Source organism: Thunnus albacares, chromosome 6, assembly GCF_914725855.1.
Source record: "Thunnus albacares chromosome 6, fThuAlb1.1, whole genome shotgun sequence".
NCBI classification, from domain to species: Eukaryota; Metazoa; Chordata; class Actinopteri; order Scombriformes; family Scombridae; genus Thunnus; species Thunnus albacares.
Window position 1 is genome coordinate 12,868,996 of NC_058111.1, and position 23,129 is coordinate 12,892,124.

At 38.9% G+C, this 23,129-nt stretch overlaps 1 protein-coding gene across 1 annotated transcript in view; it reads left to right on the plus strand.

Moving 5' to 3' along the window:
• lrfn1 (leucine rich repeat and fibronectin type III domain containing 1) overlaps positions 1 to 23,129 on the plus strand; it is a 121,256-nt gene that overhangs the window by 52,242 nt on the left and 45,885 nt on the right. Inside the window, exon 2 of the mRNA XM_044355328.1 lies at positions 9,937 to 9,988. The gene's annotated coding sequence lies outside the window, so the exon portion shown is untranslated. The remainder of the gene's footprint in view (positions 1 to 9,936; positions 9,989 to 23,129) is intronic.

A 23,129-nucleotide genomic window follows, 5' to 3' on the forward strand; every position in this document is an offset into this window, starting at 1 on the left:
AGCTAACCATGACTGTTTGAGAGAGCTATGAAAACAATTGCTTTTCAAAACAAGTGGGTTCAGGCAAATTGTTTGACATTAAACATTCAGACGTCGCTAAATGTTGAAAATGGCATTGTTTTGCTTCTTTATCGCACTGCCAAGCATTTGTAACCCTGTACCCAGTATATTGAAAATGGCATTCAGTGTTGAAAGCAACATATTTCAGGGTGTTCTTATTATATCCTATCAATAGTTGCTGCTGCAGCCATCCACTTTCTTCATGGAGCTCATTAAAGTTTCATTGTATCTCATCTCAGCTTACCTTGCCTTATCATGGACTTTGCATTCTGCTCTAGAACCTGGACATTTATAAAAATTTCAGTGATCATTTGAAGGTTTTAAATCTTTGAATATGAGAAATGTGGAACATTGAACATTTGAATGTGGAAGTTATGTATCTAAACTCCCTTTTTTTATACTCATGTATTCCTGAAGCTTAAAGCATACATGAGGCAAAAATGCATGAATTCCAGTTTAATGAGTTTAAAAACAGGAAACATACTGTAATCACAGTTTGAATTAAATGAGCTACTGCAGATTTGAATAACATTTTCTATGATTAAAATTAAATGTGTTTATATTAACTCTCCACTGTATTGACACAAAAAGACAAGAATAGAAAATAAACTAAGCTTTATCGCAGGAAAACTGCCCCGTGTGTCTTCATATGAAGCCTTTGTTATAGTTTTACTCTACCCATTTAATGATAATTTGGCATTTGGACACAGTTCGCTCTGTTTCAGATATTTTGAAAATTGGAGTACTGTATCATATTTCACATCATTAGATAGGTAGTAATAAGCTGTGGGCCCATAAATGACAGCTTTGGATTTAAAATTAATCTCAAAATGCTTTTAACATTGCCTCTGCAGCAGACTTAAAAAGATATTGTTTCACTTTCCATTTTCAACCCTGACAGTGCCATAAGCTATCTCCCATCACACTTCCAGAAATGTGTTGTCTTTTTTTTTTTTTTTTTTTTTTTTTTTTTTCAGAATGGATACATCTCAAATTAAATGGGTAGTTTGATCAGGGAAATGACTGCAGCAGGGTTTAAAATGTTTTCTTATTGTATTTCCCTGGCAGCAACATGAGAACACAGCTTTTTGGGGAAGCCATAGCCTTGGCTTTTGTTTTGCTTCTTTATGTATTGAAACCTTGTCAGTAACAAAAGACATGCAGCTCTGTTTTTATGCAGGCATAAATGTAAGCAGCACAATTCTAGTTCACATTTTGTACATTTTGCCTTTTTTGGTAATGTTGTGGCTCCAATCAAACTTGATTGTACCACAGTAGTTGAAGTGACTATGCTTTCTTCAAGCAGCTGTTTAGACTTGTTGTTGCCAAGGAGACACAATAAAACTGTTTGAAACCCTTCAACATGTAGGCTGAGGTTGTCTTTGTGCAGATCATGGGGTGCAGCAGATTTGTCACCCATTTTGTCATACAATTGTGGATGCATTTCATCAGACCACTTTTAAACTTAAAAGCAGCTGCCAAAAGCATTTTTCATGGCTTTATTTGGTAAAGACACACAGAGGCGTCTCCAAAATCACAAAAAAAACCTTTTTGTAATGTTTACTTTTCCCTCTTTCATTTTCAAATACATTTTACATCTGCTGCATTAACATTAGCATCTAAAGTTCATTAAGATGTTCATCTTAAGCAAAAGATTGAATTAATGTAATTATAATGGGTTTAATTAATGGGTGATTCTTACCCATAATGTCATGCATTACTACATACAGGATGTATGAGTTTCTTCCCTCTCAGTTGATAAAATACTTGCAGCTATCATACAGCAGCAGGAATGATACAGTACGTGTGCTCCAGCTGGAGTCACTAATTTGAGAGATGTACTGCGTGTTTTCAACGCAAAATTACACAATTACTATTATCAATGAAGGCGTCTTAATGAATTAATTCAACCATCCGACATTATGGTACCAGGCTCCACCAAAAAGTAAACCAGCTCCTGCTTTTTTCACCTCTCTGTAATCAACCACACAGATTACAAATATAGCATCCTGAACTCCATCAAAGATCTAATAAGTAGCATATAAATATACCCATATGAGGAACTGAATGCAGTTTTAAATCACAAAACTATATTAATTAACTATTAATTTGTAGTAATTTTTCCTGTAGTTCTAACCTAAAAGTAAATATTTCATTGTCTTGTAAAATAACTTACCCGACTACACATCATTACACATGGAAACAACAGTGAATTTCACGGTCTCTAAAATTACATTTAAACAGGGGCATCATGTGCCCTTGGAAGAATATTTGGAACACTGTATAATCATATTTGGAGTGCTGTATATTTGTGCTTTGGGCTTTGGCACCCTCTGCACAGGAACAATGTACTCAAAGGAAAAGCCAGCCTGGATTCTCCTTGCAGACCATTAGGAAACAGTCTGCTGCTTTTAAAGAGGATGAATGCAGCTGACATGGTCTGCCATTACAGAACCTTCTCCCAGCCCAGCCTGCTGATGATACTGAATATTTCTGCATCCATTTTTGTGAAACGTAGCACAAACATGAGTATAAAGTATAAACCAGGGATGCAATCATACCATTTTCCATGCCGTTCCATTTTTATGCAACCCAGCTCAATCTTGAAGAGAGGTTAGAAACAAATTCATGTTTCGCTCTGATAGCCAAAATTGGAAGAAATTTGTTGGCCACACCCATCTATCCTTTAATCATTAGTCTGTTCCCAGTTGCACTGAAATAAATCCCCATAGTGTGCTTTTTCCAGTGTATTGAGCAAAAAGAGCAGAGGTTAGGGGTGGACGGGTTGGTATCTTAAGTATTGATTCTACTGTCAGTGGAGTATTATGTTGAATATCGATACTAGCATCACTAAGATCAATACAAAAAACAGATCATGTTCACATTCATATCACTTTGGGAGCATTAAACTATTCTTAGTGCATTTACCGTTTGCTTCTCTGCTGCTGTTGTGTCCATGCCTGATAGAATATTCATACAATAACAATTTTTTGTTATTTACCATTAAAATGTCCTGTTTTTCAGTGTGCATGTAATTAAGTAATTAGTAGAGAATAGCAATAAGAAATACTTAATTTTTGGCAAATCATTCAGTGATAAATGTGTTCAGTAGTAGCCTATAAATGATAAATTCACCTCAAACTGTGACACATGGCTCCCCTCTACATGATGGTATTCACTCTTACCAGAAAAAAGGTCAAAAAGTGAAATTGAGCATCTTGTGCAGCCATTCCTTTAGTGAGATATTGGAAAAGTTGCTTACATGGGTTTTACACTCTCAGAGACCTCTATCAATAATATCTGGACGATCAATACAACCATTAAAGACTCTGCAGTCAAAGTAGCCATTAATACAGTCAGTCAATTGTTTACGTCCGCATTAATAAGTAACTCTGTTCTGGTTTAGGGATGAGTACGGTAGAGATGGAGTAAGAAATGCGATGATGCAAACATTGTACCTTGTACTGTGGATGTGGGCAGCCAGAAGTTGCTGTGTTAAAGCAAACCCATCCTTCTTGCATAGTATCTCTCATACCTCCTGATTATTTATGTGGTATGGGTAAATATGCTGAGCATGGCTAAGTGTATAAATAGCAGTATGGACATCATCAGAGGCTTCAGCTCACAAGGGGGAAAGGAGGAGGAGAAAGAGCTTACTACCAGAGCACCAGATCATGAGCAACAGAGACGATCCTCCCCTGACTTATCAAGAACGCAGGGAAGCTGTGAGCCCTTGCACGCTCGTAGTCTGCATATTGGAGGCTCACGGGTAACCCTGCTGACCTCTGTGGCCAGTGGTGCACAACTATGTGTTGTGCTTATTGCATAATTATTCATATGAGATGACTAAAGCATTATTCAATTACCATATTCCCCTTGGTTCACTGACTTATATATGTGGGACATGGTTTAGGGTAACACAGACTTGCAAATGTTTTTTTTTTTATTAAAAATAGCTGCACAACCAGAGCAATTATTAGAGCGTATATTATTTGATGATTCTCTCAGGCAACTTGTATTATCGCTCAGTGTCACCATGGTCACTATCTGCACCACGACATGATTTCCTTCCTAACAAAGGAGTCACAACATCCTAGTCATAGTAAATATACAGTAGTAAAACATCAGTGCAATTTTCTCCTCATCATTTCCCACTTCTGCCACCGCCATTATCTCTGTGTACTTATGTGTTCCAGCTCTCTGCAGTGCAGCCCACAGCACAGGCCTCTACTTTGCCTTGGGTCGCTGCCTTTGTCTGGGGCGCTCTCATCTCTGGTGGTCACATTGGCCACCCTGGAGGTACTGGTAATGGTCAGCGTGCCAACTGTGTGGGCACACTAATAGAACCATACACCAATCAGCCACAACATTAAAACCACTGACAGGTGAAATGAATAACATTGATTATATCATTACAATGGCACGTGTCAAGGTGTGGGATATATTAGGCAGCAAGTGAACAGTCAGTTCTTGAAGTTGATGTGTTGGAAGGAGGAAAAATGGGCAAACATAAGGTTCTGAGTGACTTTGACAGGGGCCAAATTGTAATGGCAAGACGACTGGGTCAGAGCATCTCCAAAACGGCAGGTCTTGTGGGGTGTTCCCGTTATGTAGTCGTCAGTACCTATCAAAAATGGTCCAAGGAAGGACAGCCGGTGAACTGGTGACAGGGTCACGGGCGTTGAAGTCTCATTGATGCTGTCTGTTAAATTACACTCAGCGGAGGCAGCAGTGTAACAGCAGCTGTGATGGAAATCACAACATGCTTAACATGCACGACAGAGGCAGCGCCGCAGTCAAGCCATCAGTTAAGCATGCAGCTTATTAGAGCAGGTATATCTCGCATCCTTTCTCACCATGTCACTTCTTGTTTTGTATTCAGCAGCGATTGCTTCAAGGGAGGGGGGTTAAACAGACAGAATAACCAGGCTGTACTTAGACTCATAAGCTAGTCTATCGCCACTATTCACAATTCATCCGACCGGTTAAGTTCACCAAAGCCCAAGATCAAATTTGTGTTTATTTGTTTTTATTGAGGGTTTTATAATAGCATTGTGGGTCCTAGCCTCAAAATGTTTATTTTAGCCTTGTGGCAAGTCAGGCAGAGTAATAGAGAGGTGGATGTGCTGTGTGCCTAGCATTTTCACCCAGGGTTTATACGCCGCTATAGAAAGGCCCTGTAGCAGGTTCTTTTTCACTCTTCATTAGGAATTCTAGAGGGTGTTTCCACTGTTGAGGTGATAATGTTTCTATGAACATTGCTGGCCTAGAGTCACAAACCAACGATGAACAGGTAGTGCAAAAATACAGAAAATGGCATTTTTCTGTTTCAGTATGAAACTATTAGTTTCTGTTGAATGCTCACATGCAAAACCCTTCAGTAAAAAAAAAACAACAAAAAAAAACTGTGAAACATCCATTTTGTCGCTATGTGGAGACACATAATCCAAGCTTACAGTTATCCAAGCTCCTGCCTCATCCTGTGTACTGGAGCTCTGAAGTCCTGAAACACCAAACAAATAGCTGTTTGTCCTTGAGGGTGGCTGCAAATGAGAAGCCTTGGTTGCCACACGGGGTTTAGAAAAGCAGGGAAAAGCAAACCACCGACCTGACAGCTGCAGTTTTAGTATCTAATGAATCATCAATCATGTATAAATTATCAGTCTTATATATTATAATTACGATATAATAGACTTCATGTTATAGATGTAAGTCTGTCTAAAGCTGTCATACATTACCAGTCAATTAATTGATCTGTCAAGGGATAATTAATTAAAAAAAAAAATTCCAAACATTTTCTGTTTCCAGCTTCTTAAATGTGGGGATTTTATTATTTTCTTTGTCATATGTGATAATGAACTCAATATCTTTTATATTTTGGACTGATGGTGGAATAAAACATTACATCACATAATTTCAACATTTCATCTTGGGCTCAGGGAAATAATAATGGGCATTTTGTCCCTTTTTTTGACATTTTATATCCAAAATAATGAATTTATTAATCAAGAAAATAACTAGCAGATTCACTGATAATGAAAATAGTTATTAATTGCTGGCCTATATGCTTTTATACTGTATGCTTTTTTATGCTTCAAATGAGGTCATGGCTAGAAGCAGTACGTGAGTCTATTGACATTTGATCTTTGAAGGATGTTTTGACGCAAAACCGCTTTTGTTTTCCAGAATGGAGCCTTTCCCTACCCTTCCACAAAACACACCATCCAAAAAACAGCATTTTTAATTAGAAAAATAACAATAATTATACTGTAGAGTAAAGAATCTTCTCATTGATCCAGCCACTGTGTCACTCAAGAGTTAGTCTGCATGTGCGTGCAGCGGCTGTGTTTGATGTGACTGCGTGGGAGTTTGATGAGTAGATGAAGGGGCAGTTAGCATGCACTCACAATATGTAAGTTTACAGCCAAAGGAGCATGAATAGCTCTGCTGATATTTGCAGCAAGGAATGTGTGTACAGTGTGTATTAATCAATTCCTCAGTGTTTGGATGCTTCAGAGAACATGAACAAAGGATGGATGTCACAGAGAAGTGTGGCATGCGTGAAATTACACTTCTCACATCACTCTCTTAGGTCAATCACAAAGCTGGCCATGGGACGTTACACAATGACATCCTTAGAAAAAAAGAAACTGAGAAAATACTAGAGAAACACAAGAGAAGATTTCAGATTTAGCTTAACGTTTGGAATGTGACCCACATGTCAAGGGCGATCTTGCAGTTTGAAAGAGAGTTGTGAACATGACACTAGAAAGATGGTCTCTTTTGGATGTAATGGATGGCTACTGAGCAACCTTTTGAAGGTTGCTCTCAATGTCAGGGTCTTTTATAGAGGCCTTGTTTACTCTTAGCAGAAGTGAGAGTTTGGGTCGGTAAATACGTCTTGCTTGGACAAACACCCTGTATTGCTGTGGCTGGGACTGATAAAACTGACTGTTGAGATCCTAATCAAGATTGCTGCTTTGGCAATTAAATTTGACAGAGGAGAATCAGAGCTATTGCCCTGTTGTCATTATTCCTGAAAAAGAAAAAAAAAGTGGAAAGTGGTCTCTTTTTTCATCTACAAAAGCTTCAATTAACTGTGATGGCTCCATGTGCTCCTCTTAGTTGTGGTGTGGGCACACAGGGAGGAAATTGTGGCTCCCTTGAATTGTCTTAGTCTATATACAGTATTGCAGCAGTTTAAATGATATTCAAGAAGTTTGTGCATGTCCTCTGATAACTATTTACACATGACTTGTTTTATTTGGTTCAACCTGATCCTGGAGAGTTTTGTACATATGAGGTTGATGCTAACTGTGGTGTGCATAAAATCATTGCACCAGAAATGCCTGAAAATGGTCTTGTTTGCATGTGGATTGATGCTTACATTCATGTACAGTATTTATGTGCTCCCCGCTGGTTAAAACACCAGAGAAGATAATTCTGTAAATGCAGTTAAGTGCAGCATGAAATAAAATCAGTCACTCGAATAAAATTTAGGTTTTTCTGTGTTAACCTTAAAGGGGCTATAATCACCATTTTTATAATAACAATGTGTGAAATGACAGTGTGTATGTGATAAACCTATGGAGAATGATGACCCAACAGCTCCCCTCAGCTTTATAGAGCTTTATAGCAAGTTTCAGCTCATTGTTTTGCAGTCTGGCTGCAACTTTACTGTTTTGGTTCACTCTCATTGCTCTCATTGCGTTGTTTTCAGCTGCAGCAGGCAGCTGTTTTAAGTCAGACAAAAGTCTATAAATCCACTGTACTCTACGTCCTCAGTGGCAACAGCAAACAAACATAAATAGAGATTAGCTTGGGAATGTAGTCAAGCATTTTGCAGCTTAAAAGCCAGATATTTCCCTCAGGAGTTGGTAGAGACCAAAACCAGAGCTAAAAGAGATTGAATATTGGACTTAAATTTGCCAGGTGGACAGAAACATGGCTTCAAATGCATTATAAAGTTGCTCTTTAACTGTTGGAAGTGTAAATCAGAAACTGTTTGCTAACAATATGTTAATGTTATGTTCACAATTTGTTTCCAAGTTATTGCAGATTTAATGGCTGACTGAAATGTCAGTTAGAGCTTCTTTATCTTATGTAGTCTGATCAGAGCTGAAACAATCAGTCAGTTAATCAATCAAAGAAAATATTATAATATATAAAATATAAATATAAAAAAATATAATAATTTTAATAACCCATTAAACTGTTAATGTTTTGTTGAGTTTTGGACGGTTGGTCAGAACATATGAACAAGTCAGTTTGGGCTCTGGGAAATTGTGATGGGCATTTTCACTTTCTTTTTTTGACATTGCATGAAACAATAAATCAGTTAATTGAGAAAGCAGATTAATCACTAATGAAAATAATGCATCCCTAAATTTGATGCATTTCCGAGTGAAACGGAATATGTCGGCTTGTCAAATCTTTTATCAGTTCGATTGGGATTGATATAGAGTAGGCTTTGCTCAGTGAGTCTCTGGAGAATCACAGAGATACAAAGCTGTAGAGGACTGTTGGCCACCGCCCACATCTCACTCAGCCATGTTCTCAGATCAGCAGGTGGAGGATGAGGGTAAAATAAATAAACTGAACTGCCGCCACGCTCTTTTGGAGATATATAAAAGGTTTTTGCCACCTGACAAACACACACCTCTAGCCCCGATATCACTCTGCTACTGTGGCTACAACAACCCATTGTCAATTGTGGTTTTACATGATGGGTGGGGTTCGGCAGTGGCCCCACATCACATTTGATAGGATATATTTATGTTTAAGGGCTCATCTTGCACCCTGAGGCATAAACATAAATATATCCTATCAAATGTGATGTGGGGCCACTGCCGAACCCCACCCATGTTTCATGTTTTTCATGATGATAGAGCAGAACATAAAGTGATAGCAGAACAATAAATGCAGGATGAGACATATTTTTTCTTTCACGGGTTCTTTTATTAAATACTAAGTACAATAGTGTGTCCTTTCTTGGAATGATACAGACCAGTGATGACAAATTACACTGTAGGTGTCATACCACTTAAAGTCACTCACCTGTAAAACCTGCTATACACCCTGGCCTTTTACTTTAAAGACGGTACATGTCAATGTTTATCAGCAGTGTGAAAGGTTGGTTTGCAAGTTTAACACACGACAGCAGAATCAGTACAGCTGTCACTAATGAACTATAAAGGTGGGGCTAATTAAAAGTAATGATCTGTGGTGGGTTGTCTGTGTACCACCCACGTACGCTTCAACTCTGTGGTCAATGTGGACGCTGTTGTAGTATTGGACTGCATGTAATTGAAATATATTTCCACATTTTATCAGCTCTAATTGACATATCATATTTGAAAATAGTTTTATAGTCACCTATGATGTCACACAGTATTGAATCTGTTGTCTTTGTCAAACTTTAAATGCACAAGAATCTTTTGGTGACAAACTAACAATATAGTTTATAATGACACCCTCAATGGTACAAGGATAACAGTCCATTATTTATTGCACAACACAAAGAGGAAGTGTGGACAATACATATTCTATATTCAGCAGTGAGTATTCATAGAAATCATTCATTGCATTCAGGATAGTGCTCCAGCGTACAGTCCAAGGTTCATTGATATTCGTTGATATTTCTGCTTGAATTTCTCCTGTTTTAAATTTCATCTAGAAGAGAGGAGAGGCTTTGGGCAGATTGTTCTACTGCTACAGAAGTATCAAATCATTTGTATTGAATCTGGGATGGAATCAAAGATTGAAATATAAATTGAAGCTTTTTATGATTCTGACACTATTACAACTGTTGCCGTATGGCCCCCAATGTTATTTGTGCTTGCACATTAAGGTGTGACCGTTTATTTCTCTCTGCAGGCTGCTTTGAAGTGAACCCTGTGAGGAGCATCCGAAACGACAGGATATTCTGGTGAGTTCCCAAATTGAAATTAAAACCCTTTTCACATTTACATAATGTACTACCACACATAACCTGTCCTGACTGTGAAAATGAACAGAAAGTAATGGGGCAAAGGAACAGGTGGGAAAGGCTTTGATAACAATATGCTGAATAACTGATGTCTCCCTCCTCTGACTGCATTGATGACTGAATTTTTGTTCCACAGGGTCAGTATGTTTGACACACAATACAGGCGTGTTCTCACTACATTAAACACAAAGCCAACCCCTACAGTTTCTTTCCTTTTTCTCCCACATATATTAAGTCAAATGGAGACACAGAGGACAGCAAAAACACAGCATCTTGTTCCTTCCCCCCCTCTTTGTCACATGCAGATTTAACCACATGTTCACGTACAGACAGAGAGAGAGAGAGAGAGAGAGAGAGAGAGTGAGAGAGAGAGAGAGAGAGAGAGAGCTTCTGCAGAATGACACTGTTAGCTATCCTCTCACATATGCAGGGTTGGGTTGGCGCCACGGCTGTTTGCCTCATAGCCTGCGCAATGGGAGTCGGCTCCATTATCAGAGCTGCTGCCTCGCCACCCTGCAGCAAACCCAGCATCCTCTGCTCCTGCAGATTTAATTTCTTATCTCAATAGGGAAAACAGCCCCTCTGATGAACAGCAGAAAACACCCTGGGCTGCTGCGAACACGGATTGAGAATACATACAATAGATGGTTTGATAAACTTGTGAACGTGCACAGTGCTGATATTGTTATAGATGTTCAAGGGAATTTGTGTTATACTGTACTGTAAATAGTGATTCAGGGAAGGGACACTCTTTTCACCATTAATGCAGAGCTGAAGCAATTATTTATGGAGCTGCCATCAAGGACATCAAACAGGATCCCTAGCAGGTGAATGTCTGTAATGTGCTGCTGTTGTTGTGTGCTCCACATTCTGGGACAAACCAAGTTGTGCCTATGTTAGTGTTTGCAGATAGATAAAGGAAGCTCTTCAGCTGCTCTACTCTCACATGACTTAAACTCAGCATGAACCAGTGCCACATGTGTGTTCCTCTTGTTAAAAGTCTTACAAGAGCACATTATCACCTCTCAGAGAATAGAGCAGCTGGATATCCTTAATGACATGTTTTCATAAATGTGTTTGTGCAAAAAAAAAAAATTAGTCAAGCCTCGTGCTGTGGGTTACTTTGGGTTTTTTTCTGCTATTGTTTTCTCATTTGCTTTACTTTTGACAAACCACATTTTTTCCTTTTTTTTGCTCCTTTCGGTAAGAAGTCGGAGTCTGTAATGGAACAGAAGGTTTTGACTTGTTGTGGCTTTTCCAGCTCTTTCCAAACAACTTCATCAATGTCATGAAAAGCCATACAGTGGTAATTGTGTGTCAACTTTCCCAGGCCCTAAAACAAAAGTTATTATATGAGCACAAAGAAGTTATGTAACATGATCTACCCTGGCTAAATTACTTTTCTTGTGTTTCAAAGTAATCATGAGGTACAATAGGACTGCACTTACTCATAGTAGTGCAATCTTATCTGAAAGACACCATGTTCAAGAACATACGGGAGACATCAACACAGGACAGGAAAGGCTGCTAAACGTTGCAGATATTGAACGTGATCATTTTCAAGGGGCTGGAGTTTACATAATGTGGTGCTGTGAGAGGACATTGATTTTTCTTGCTTTGAACTGGCAGTCCTGCAGGATGCTTTTCTGCACTAGGGGAGTGTCTGGCTTCAGCATTGCAAGGGGGAAGCAGAAATTGGCTTTATCAGTGAATTTGGCAATGAGTTAAAACAGAAAATTAATAGTCCCTTAATTTCTCAACTATAAATAAATAAATCTTTAATGAAATGAGCAGAAAATTATCAATGATGATGGGATGTGTTGAATATCTTAAGATTCTTTGAAACAGATTCTTTAGATTTTTTTTTTATTACTCTGTAGCCATCCAGTGGGTTTTTTCGAAAGCACTTTTAAATTAAACACAAACATTGATGATGTGGTCATGAGAGTATTCGCTTCCACATCTACTTTGAAAAGGTGACTTAGGTCTCTTTTGGTGGGGTGCTGACTGCAGGAAATGAGTTTAACACCTTTGACATCTTATTACACGCGAGGTGCCCGGTGACAATGCTGTCATTAGTTTTCCTTTTAAAAGCTACTTTATATAGAGCACAGAACTGAGTGCAACACAGGGCTCATACAGATTCATTATTTTTTGATAGTCCTGTTCATGCTTTTCTTGCTGTCTTCATATGACCTTGTTGGTTCAAATGTGTTGGCTCCATAGAGGCTTTTTTTTGTGAGAAAACTCATTTGCAAACATCATGACACTTTGCTACCACAATGATAAACCACAGATATTTAAATACTGTATGCAAAAGTTCAAAAAGGGACTCAGTAATATGCAAAGAGAGCTCTGGAGGACATATTATGAGAGCAAATTTGAAAAACTATTTATTTAATTATTTAATCCTCTGTTTTTTTGGAGAAAAAAAAAGGTAAGGGAAGAAAAAAATAAGTGTGCAAAGTAGCACTGATAATAACAGAGCAGAATCAGCATTTGCAGAATTCGAGTTGTCAATTCAGCAGTCAGGAAAGAAATCAGGTTTATCTGTGTGACCCTTAATTGCTGATACCATCTCAGACTGCTCCTTGACAGCCACAGTTTGAACACAGTAAACAAAAAAAGTTAAAATTCATTACTTATACAAACTTTATTGAAAAATTGCAAGTAAATAAATACATAACATGTCATTTAATTAGTGCTGATTCTTTGGGATGCTTCTAAAATGCTTATTTAACAGTTCTCTTTCCCTTAAATTAAATTTGACAAAAGTTTCATTAGCATTACCCCAGGTTATGAAATTACCCAGTGTTTTCTATATAGAATCAAATCATTAACATAATACTTAATAATAATTCACTAGCCCCAAGCAAGGTATTTTATAAATGATTGATCATTACCAGCAATGCTGTAGAAAGGTTTGAGAGATAGATGATGTGCAACAGCACAAGAATCACTTTTATTACTCTTATTTCAGTCCCCTCAGTTTTTTTTGTTTTGCAGCTGACTTGCATGTTCTAATATAAATTATGTTTTTTCTAGTGTTATCATACAGCAGGAAAAAGCAAAACCAATTGACACGAGTCTAATTTCTTATGAAATTGCAAAGCTCTTAGAGGAGCCATTTTTCCTCCATGAGAGCACATTCAGCACCCACCAAAATATCAGCACGCCAAACTATAGATTTTTTAATCGTTTTGAAATTAGATTCTCTTCATGCAAATGGTTGTTTTGATGTCTTTTGTTGGCATCTGCTGCTTTTCTCAGGGCGCTATAATTAAACAGGAGGAGGCCGCAACCCTTCTTCATTCTGTGTCAGTTTGAGAAATGGCTGTTGCAAAACACACTGTGTCAAAGCGATACAAGTTGAACAACAGCTAGATTTCACAGACAATGGAATCCATTTTTAGGAGGGTGTGTATCGGAGGATTCGTGAATTAATCTTCATTACCGCAGCAACGTAGATGTCTGCCCAAAAATCAGTTTGTGGAAAATTTGCAGAACAGCATTGCACCACATTTTCTATTTAGCGCTGACAAAATCTAAACATATCAAGTCACATTACTTGTTACTCTACAGTGTAAAAACATGCTTTGATCCCATCTGCCTATGATGGCTTAAGTTGTGACACCTCAAATTATGGATAAACACATTAGCAAGTGAGGGTTAATAGTCTCAGTTAAGTCTAATTTAACTGTGTAAAAGCATCTTGAGCTTTTATCAGTTGTTTCTAAACATTTTGATAGCAGCAATCCATCACAAGGCAAATCATCTTTTTGAATTACAGAAAAATACCATATTTTTGATTTACTCCCCACGTGTCACCACCCAGGTTTACACCCACAGCACATCCCCTGATCTGACAACATCCTCAGGATAACTCTCATGTGTCATCATTAAAGAGCAGGACTCAGGCACTTTGTCAGAGTTTGCAGTCCAGTGAAAAGCTACAAAAGGAGGGCAGAAAATAGATCTCTTTGATGAACAACAGATTATGATGGAGAGGTGAGCAAACATTCCTCTCATTCGCTGCCCACATGTGCAGCGCAGCAAGACTTACTATCTCACACAGCAGCAAATTGCTGTCTGATCCCAAAGACAAGCTTCAAATGGGACATAATCCTCTTGGATCTTTGTTAAAAACCACAGTGAAATGTAAATCACTGCACTCATTTAAAATACAACATTAAAAGACCTTTGTTTTTTTTTAATAAAAGATCAAATGAATATGCTAATTTATCACAGTATTATATTTACATGTATTCATTGTTTATTGTATGATTATGTACAGTATTTATAGGCTATCCACATATTTACATTCCAGAGATGTTTCAGCAGCCACTTTCAGTCTGACTCCTGTTGTTGTAATGTAGCATGAGAAAATTGTAATAGGAAAATCTGACATTAAAATCTGAGTTCTGTGACTTGAACGCGCACCCTTTCTGATTCTGCCTCATCTGCAGTCAGTGTTTCTTCAACTAGTTGGTGTACCTCTGTCTCCAAACCCCTCTGACAACATGTTAGATCTCAAGCAAGATAATATGCAGTAGTACAGACAGACAAGAGTTTTTTTCTTTTAACAAACCAGAACATAGTGTAAAAGATTGTTAGAACAGAATATTCAGTGCTACCTGACAGCTGAACAGTGTTTGGAAATGTCAGTCAAAAAAATGAACATTGACATATATGGTGTAAGATTTCTTAACAAGCTGCCAGTTTTGGCTAATTGGTTGTAACGCGAATCCACTATCTGTATCAGTTTATTTCACTCTAAATATCTGTATTCATGCTTATTTACACCAGACATTGTTGGAAATAATCTAGACTGTGTGTGTTTAATTATTTTCTACTGCCATTTGTTTCGCTGCTTGCAAAATAACATCATGTTCGATCCGTGTACTTAAATTTGAAAAAATCTAAACTTTTTAAAAATAAAATCTGTGTAGTTCCAATGGTAACCTTGGATGTACAGACAACAATGACCTGGATTACTGTTGATACTGAGGAAAACATCTAGTCACAAGAAGCGCCTTTTTAAATTGGTTTCAAATTAGATGAACAGACATTTTTGTCCATGATAGACATTTTAGAGTGATGTGTTGTTATTTCTGTTTGTCATTGGTTGTATCCTTTGTATCCTCCTTGAGCCATGCTCTTGTGTTTGCTGGCCCAGAGAATGTTGCTGTGTGTGATGATGTCTTGAAACAGGCTGAAAAGAAATAACCAATGCCAACAGTAAAAACTAGTGCAGCTACCTGCCGAGTAAGTGTTTCTGTAGCGATTGTTACAGTGTGTTTTTACTGTACATGACTACAAAAGTGATCACTTAAACGTACAAAAGTAGCATACAGTTGTGTTCAAAATAATAGCAGTCCCACATCACTAGCAAGATAAATCACTGTTTTTGTTAGAATTTCAACTTCTACACTGCAAGTAAGTTTCTAGAAGGTTTAGTAAAGGTATAGAAAACCAACAGGCATGACGTGCATGCTGCTGATTCTGTGAAACTGAATCATTTACTGAAAGGGGCGTGTTCAAAAAAATAGCAGTGCCGAGTTCAATTAGTGAGGTCATTGATTATGTGAAAAAAATAGGTGTTCAACAGGTGGCCCTTATTTAAGGATCAAGGCAACTGACGCTGCATATGCTGGCTGTGCATTTGTCCTTGAAAAACAGTAAAATGGGTCGTTCAAGACACTATTCAGAAGAAGAGCGTTCTTTAATTAAGAAATTAATAAAAGAGGGGAGACCCTATAAAGAAGTGCAGAAAACGATAGGCTGTTCAGCTAAAATGATATCAAACGCTTATCAAAATGGCAGCCAAAACCAGAAAGGCGAGGAAGAAAAAGAAAAACAACTATTCGAATGGATCGGAGAATAACTAAAATGGCAAAGGCTCAGCCAATGATCAGCTCCAGGAGGATCAAAGAAGATCTAAGATTGCCCGTGACTACTGTAACACTCAGACGACGTCTATGTGAAGCCAAGCTACCAGCAAGAAGCCCCCGCAAAGTCCCATTGTTAAAAAAAAAATACATGTGCTGAAGCGGTTACAATTTGCCAAAGTACACATTGTCTGGCCTAAAAAGAAATGGTGTAACATTTTGTGGACTTATGAGAGTAAGATTGTTCTTTTTGGGTCTAAGGGCCACAGACAGTTTGTCAGACGTCCTGCAAATACTGAGTTCAAGCCACAGTACACAGTGAAGACGGTGAAGCATGGTGGTGAAAGCATCATGATATGGGGATGTTTCTCATACTATGGTGTTGGTCCTATTTATCACATACCAGGGATCATGGATCAGTTTGAGTACATCAGAATACTGGAAGAAGTCATGTTGCCTTATGCTGAAGAGGAAATGCCCTTGAAATGGGTGTTTCAACAAGACAATGACCCCAAACACACCAGAAAGCGAGCAAAATCATGGTTCCAGACAAACAGAATTCAAATAATGGAGTGGCCAGCACAATCCCTGGACCTTAATCCCATAGAAAATGGAAAAAGAAATAATAATAATAATAATAATAATAATAATAATAATAATCTTCAGAAAAGACTCTAAAGAAGAGGTAACAGCATTAATCAGCAAGAACAGAAGAGGAAATATCATTTTTGGATATATTTTTTTAAATCAAAACAAGACAGCGGCCATAAATGAAAGCAAAACGCAGAAGAGACTGTCTTTATTTATGTTATTTACCAAATTTATGTGCACTCTTTTAAGTTCAGCTCAGTGTGTGAGAGTCTCTCCACTGCTCTCTATGGCCCCTTTTACAACCCTTCTATGGAGGTAGTCACAGAGCCGGATCGACTGTGTGTGTAAAAGGGACAGCCGGCACGGCGGGACAGGGAGCTGATGCTGTTGTGTTAGCTCGTATTCAGACCAAATCAGGCAGTGCAGCGTACAGCTGCAGGGTTGAGCGGAGGTGTGGGTGGTTGTGGGCGTGTTTGTGCTTTAGAACGTAACCGCTGTGAAACAATCAGAAAATAATGTTTTATTGATCTGATTCACCGGCTTCCTGACTGCCAGTGCTCCCTCACTTCATTCACTCTCTAGCTCACTCGACCACAGCTGCTCTCTCTCTCGTCTTTTTTAAAATGAGTTGGGAAGCCAACAGAAGTCGAACTTAACTTTTAATGTTATGAAAAGAAGAGAAATGTTCTCCCTTCATCCTAGTAATGTCTTTGTACTCCATCATGGCAGAGTTTACAGCTCTGATCAGTCTGATCTCTGTCACGCCTCTGAATCCGGAACACCTGCATGCTATGTAAAAGACAGACCAACTATTTATTCATTGAATTAAAATGTTCTATATTGAGATAGGTATTGTTATCAGGATATGAAATAACCTACATTGGGATATGAGATTTTGGTCATATCGCCCAGCCCTTCTGTCTGGGAGAGCTAAATCAGCTGAGCATGCTTGGTCTGCTACACCCAGTGGACCCAAAGGAGACCATGGCCTTGCATGGAGCTGCACCAGAGAGGAAGCAGCATAGAAAGCAGTGCAACAGGAAGTGGAAGCAGGGCAAGCGCGGAGGAGTGCAGGCTAGGTGAACTGTTAACCCATACCAACCGGCAGTTCCAACAATCATGTTGCCTAATGTTCTCTGGACAGCAAAATGGATTACATAACTCTTCCATCAGCGCTGGTTACTCATTGACATGGAAGAGCTGTCTACATTGAACTGAGACATGTACTTTTCTCTCTAAATGCACTTTAATGTACTGTGCTGCTAACTGCTCATTCTTTTTTTTTCTTTTTTTCTCTTGAGATTTATATGTTTTTATCATTTTTTAAAGGGACTTTTTTAGATCTACAGTATATCTTTATCCTCTCTGTTGTTGCTGCACTGCTGTGGGCTGGGAGGAACAGCATTTCAGTTTTTTTGTGTATGCAAATACACAAGAAAACGACAAACTAAATCTTGAAATCTTAGTATTCAGCCCCATTGGACTTTTTCACATTTTGCAGGGTTACAACCTAGATTCAAATTGATTTTATTGGACTTTTGAACCAAAACAGAAACAACCAAAACAAATGGTAAAGTGCTCTGAAGATGAAAAATGTCAAACAATAATTAAGACAAAAAAGGAGACATCTGTTGGATGCACAAGTATTCACCCCTTTCAGTCAATGCTTGATAGAACCACCTTTCGCTGCAATAACAGCAGCAAGTCTTTTGGGGTATGTCTCTACCAGCTTTGCACATCTATAGAGTGCAATTCTTGCCCATTCTTCTTGGCAAAGTAGCTCAAGCTCAGTCAGATTGGATGGAGACTGTTTGGGAACAGCAATTTTCAAGTCTGGCCACAGATTCTCAAATGGATTCAGGTCTGGGTTTTGACTGGGCCATTCTAAGACATTAATATTCTTTGCCTTAAACCATTCCAGTGTAGCTCTGCCTGTATGCGTAGGGTCATTGTCCTGCTGGAAGGTGAACCTTCACCCCAGTCTCAAGTCTCTTGCAGGCCACAGCAGGTTTTCTTCAAGAATTTCCTTGTATTTTGCTCCATCCATTTTGCACAGTCCTGACCAGTTTCCCTCTCGTTGCTGATGAAAAGCATCCCCATGCGTGATGATGTCACCACCGTGTTTCACTGTGGGGATGGTGAGCTCAGGATGATGTGCAGTGTTGGGTTTCCACCACACATAGTGCTTTGCACAAGGGCCAAAAAGTTCAATCTTCCACATGCTTGCTGCATCTCCCACATGGCTTGTGGCAAACTCCAAACGGGAGTTCTTACGGCTTTCTTTCAGCAGCGCCTTTCTTCTCGCCACTCTTCCATAACGACCAGATTTGTGGATTTTGAGTGCATGATTAATAGTTAATAGTTAATAGATTCTCCAACCTGAGCTGTGGATCTTTCCAGCTCCGTCAGAGTTATTATTGGCCTCTTTGTTGCTTTTCTGATTAACGCTCTCCTTACCTAGTCTGTCACTTTTAGGTGTTCTGTTGTTAGATTTGCTTTTGTGCTATATTCTTTCCATTTTCTAATGATGGATTTAATGGTGCTCTGTGAGATACTCAAAGCTGGGTATATTTTTTTATAACCTAACCCTGCTTTGTACTTCTCCACAACTTTATCCCTGACCTGTTTGGTGAGTGAGTTTCTTGGTCTTCATGATGCAGTTTGTTTAATAATGTTCTTTAAAAAACTCTGAGGCCATCACAGAACAGGGTATTTATATTGAGATTAAATTGCACACAGGTGGACTCTATTTGACTAATTATGTGACTTCTGATGGCAATTGGTTGCACCTGATCTCAGTTAGGGTTTTCACAGCAAAGGGGGAGAATACATTTGCACTCAACCCCCACCCATTACATAAAACCCCGAATAAAATCCATTTTAATTTATGGTTTTAACACAACTTCCAAAACTAATCACATTCCCATCAGCCTTGTGCAAGTATAGTGAGTGTTTTGTGCCAGTTATCCATTTTGAGTCTGCTAACATGCTAAACTAAGATGGTGAGCATTATAAACATTGTTCCTGCTTTGCATCAGCATTGTCATCATGTGAATGTTAGCATGTTGATGCTAGCATTTAGCTCAAAGTACTGCTGTGCCTAAGTACAGCCTCACAGAGCCCCTAGTATGGATGTAGAATCTTTGGGGGATATTTGCTAAGTCTGATGCAAATTACCTTGAGGGGTACAAACTTTTGCGTCACTGCAATTTTTTAAAATTTAGAATGTTATTTATCAAGACTACAAATGTAAATGAGCCTATCCGCAGTTCGTATAATTTGCGTAAATTGCCACTAAATAAGAGCTGATACTGAGCTGTTGACTTGCATTGTGCAGGTGTGGAAAGGACTTGAGAACAAACAAAAGTGTTTTCTGCTGCTGAACTCGGAATAGCCCAGTGGAAAAGATTGGACACTTCTGGAACTGTAATCGTGTATTCATCCTTTGAGTGCTAATATAACAGTCTACTTAACTATAACTGTCTACCTTATTCATATGGACTGGACCTGCTGGGAGCCATTAATAGTCAGGAAAAATAGGCAGGACGGACCTGAGGGAAACAGAAAGGTAAAGTCATAGGAAAAATAGACAGACTGTTGCATTCCTGCTCTTTTGTCTTGCTGAGCATAGAGCTCTGTCAAAGTAACGTTGTATATCTAAAACTCTCTCTCTCTTTCTGTTTCTTTCTGATATAGCCTCTCTCACTCTGTGTGTGCGCCTAAACAGTGCTGCCAATTTTATAACTGCTTTTCCCAGACCTTAAATTTCAGTTTCCTCTGTGCAGTGGTCTGCAGTGGTCAGTCTGTGGTGATAAATCAGATGCAGTAGCTATCTGTATGGATTTCCATTCCCTCCTCTGGTATCTTGCACCTCTAAACAAGAATGCCTTAAAATCTATATTGCGCCAAAACCACGCAATTTCAATCAAGATCAGTGTGGCCCTTTAGTAAACAAGGAGAGACACAATTTAGCTGTTTAGCGGCCACAAATCTTGGTAAATATCCCCTTTAATCTGATTGTTTCTCTTTAATTCTATACTTTAAATTGTATATTTTGAAAATGTAGCATGTTTTAGCCACAGCAAATGATACAATAAATGTGTATCAGCTATGCTACTGGAGTCTTGGTTAGAAAACTCACACAGCCTCTCAGTAAGATGTCTCACAAAGTGCCATGTTTAACCGTTCATGCTGTGAGTTTCTCTGGAGAATTGTGTCAGTGAGATCTGGCATCTCTGGAGACAGACGTAGTGGGACGTCCCAGACTGCAGGAAGATGAGTTACCAGATTAAGAATACGCTGAAATACGCTGATTCAAACATCTACAACAGACATTTTTTTTTCTTTTTTCTTTTCTGTAAACAGCTCAGAAGGCAAATGCAGCTGCATCAATTACAACTGCATGTCAGTGGTTTTGATAGATCAAATAAAATAAATCTAATGCATATGAAAATGTGGAGTACAAACATGACAGGGCGAGACAAAGCATAACAGAAATTCATAACAGACATCATGTTCCCTTTTGTTTGAAATAAGCCTTCCCTGATTGTGTAGCAGAAGAAGAGGAGCTATAAATTATTCAGGTGCTCCCCGATGGCTGCCCATTTACAGCCGCTCACTTGCATCTGGTTGGACGTGTTCTTCTGCTGTATTCCTCAGTGATCTGCCTGTTTTAAAATGGCAGCAAAAATACATGTGACCTCTGAGTAGGACTCTGTCTTCACTCTTAATGCTTAATTTATTCATTACCCTCCCTCCGCCTGTGTTGCGTATGTGCCGCAAATCCCTTAATCGTAAATACTGTAGAATATCAAAATAAACTTGAAGGGGAAGGAACGCGGAGGATTATTATAGCTATATGTAAATAACAAGGTGAAATATGGCTCTTTCATCACCACAGTGTAGGCACAACAAGGAAAGGGTGAGAGAGGAATAACAGAATGCAGTGGTCATAGATAATAACACCATTTGCTGTATTGTAGCCCATGAAGGACATCTCTCTCCAGACAGCACAGCATGTCGTTTTTCTTCACTGCTGTTCCTTCATTCATGCTGATTTGAGGTTGGCTGTAGTGACTGCCAGGAAAAGGGAAGATGGTTGAATGCCCTCTCTGTGGAGTATTTTTTCGGGTTTTAACACTCTTGTCTCCACGTCTATACTATTCGAGGGCTAGGTCAATTTTTTGCGGATATATTGTTCATGACATTGGAAAATTGCATACAACAATGAATTATTGCAGATGTCAGGCTGTCTCTGCAGAGCGTGACATTCCCTGCAGATTTTCAGGCAGTATGTTTTGGATTTAAAACTTCTACAAAGCTTGAAAATGTAAAGTGCAGTTAATTAAATGCAAGAAGTCGCTTCTCTTCATTTAAATTTGACCAGTTTTATCAGCATTGCAACATTACAGCAATACAGTAAGGGAGAGACTCAAGAATAATATCTCTAATGAAACAAAAACTATATCTCCCTCCTCCCCATAAGTATAATGCGTTGCAGTATAAGCCGTTTAGTCATTCACATATTCTGCACTTGACAGTTACAGCCTCTAAGTGTATATATCGTTCAAACGCAGACTGCAGGCTGGGGAATAGTTTTTTAATGTTGGTTGTCAATTTAATCGGTCTCTGAGTGCATGCAGTCATCAGGGGACTTGCAGACACAAATTGAGGTGAAGTCCGCTCTCTTTTAACAGAGACATTGCCTAAATAAATGGATCAATAACTCCTCTAATCACTTTCGCACTTTGATCTGACTGCCTAAATTCTTTCTCCTGAATCCAAAATGAGAACCTCTTTTTGGCTGGATCGTTCACAGACCAGCCCTATAACCTCGGTTGTGGGTGAGTGAGTGAGTGAGTGATGAAGCTTCACCATTGGTCAGCTGGCTGAGTGTTGGAGTTTCCCCATTGGCCGTTGCTCTTTCAAAATGAATCAGCGCGAGATGATGGAAGCGGAGGACAGCAGCGTGACGTAGAGTGACAGTATTTCCTGAGCTCCAGTGTTAAATTCAGTGAAGTCGGTTAAACTCCTGTTTAAACAGATGTATACCAGCTTCTCTACCGTCTCCTCCTCTACTGTCCAGTGTGATCGACTCTCTGGCTAGCAGCGCCATCAGCAGCTGGCAGGAGAGACGCTCCGGAGTGTGTTCGGATTTTGTAACTGAATTAATACCAGGACGCAAGCTTCTTACTTCTCTGACGTTTTCACATCACAAACCATGAACAACAGTATTAAAACAGTATTAAAACAAGTCTTGCAGGTAAAACATGACTAATCTAGCTGTTATATCAGTTTAGCACGGGGCGGCTGCTCTGCAGGTGCGCTTGATTTGACTGTAACTGCGGTAACCGGGCGGAGATAAGCCTCCTGAATTTGCACCCAAAATGCTGTCAAAACTTTCATTTACAATTTCCATCGCAGCCTCCATGATCATCGACCTGGAAAGAGGCAGAAAAAAGGCGCATAGAGGCATGAGAGAGAGCGCACAGTTAAAGCACCCGATATAACCATCACTCTAACAAAACACTCAGAATGAAAAATGAGAGACATCTGCAGAGTGAAACAGATGAAAGAGCAAAGGGAGTTAACAGATAATTAGA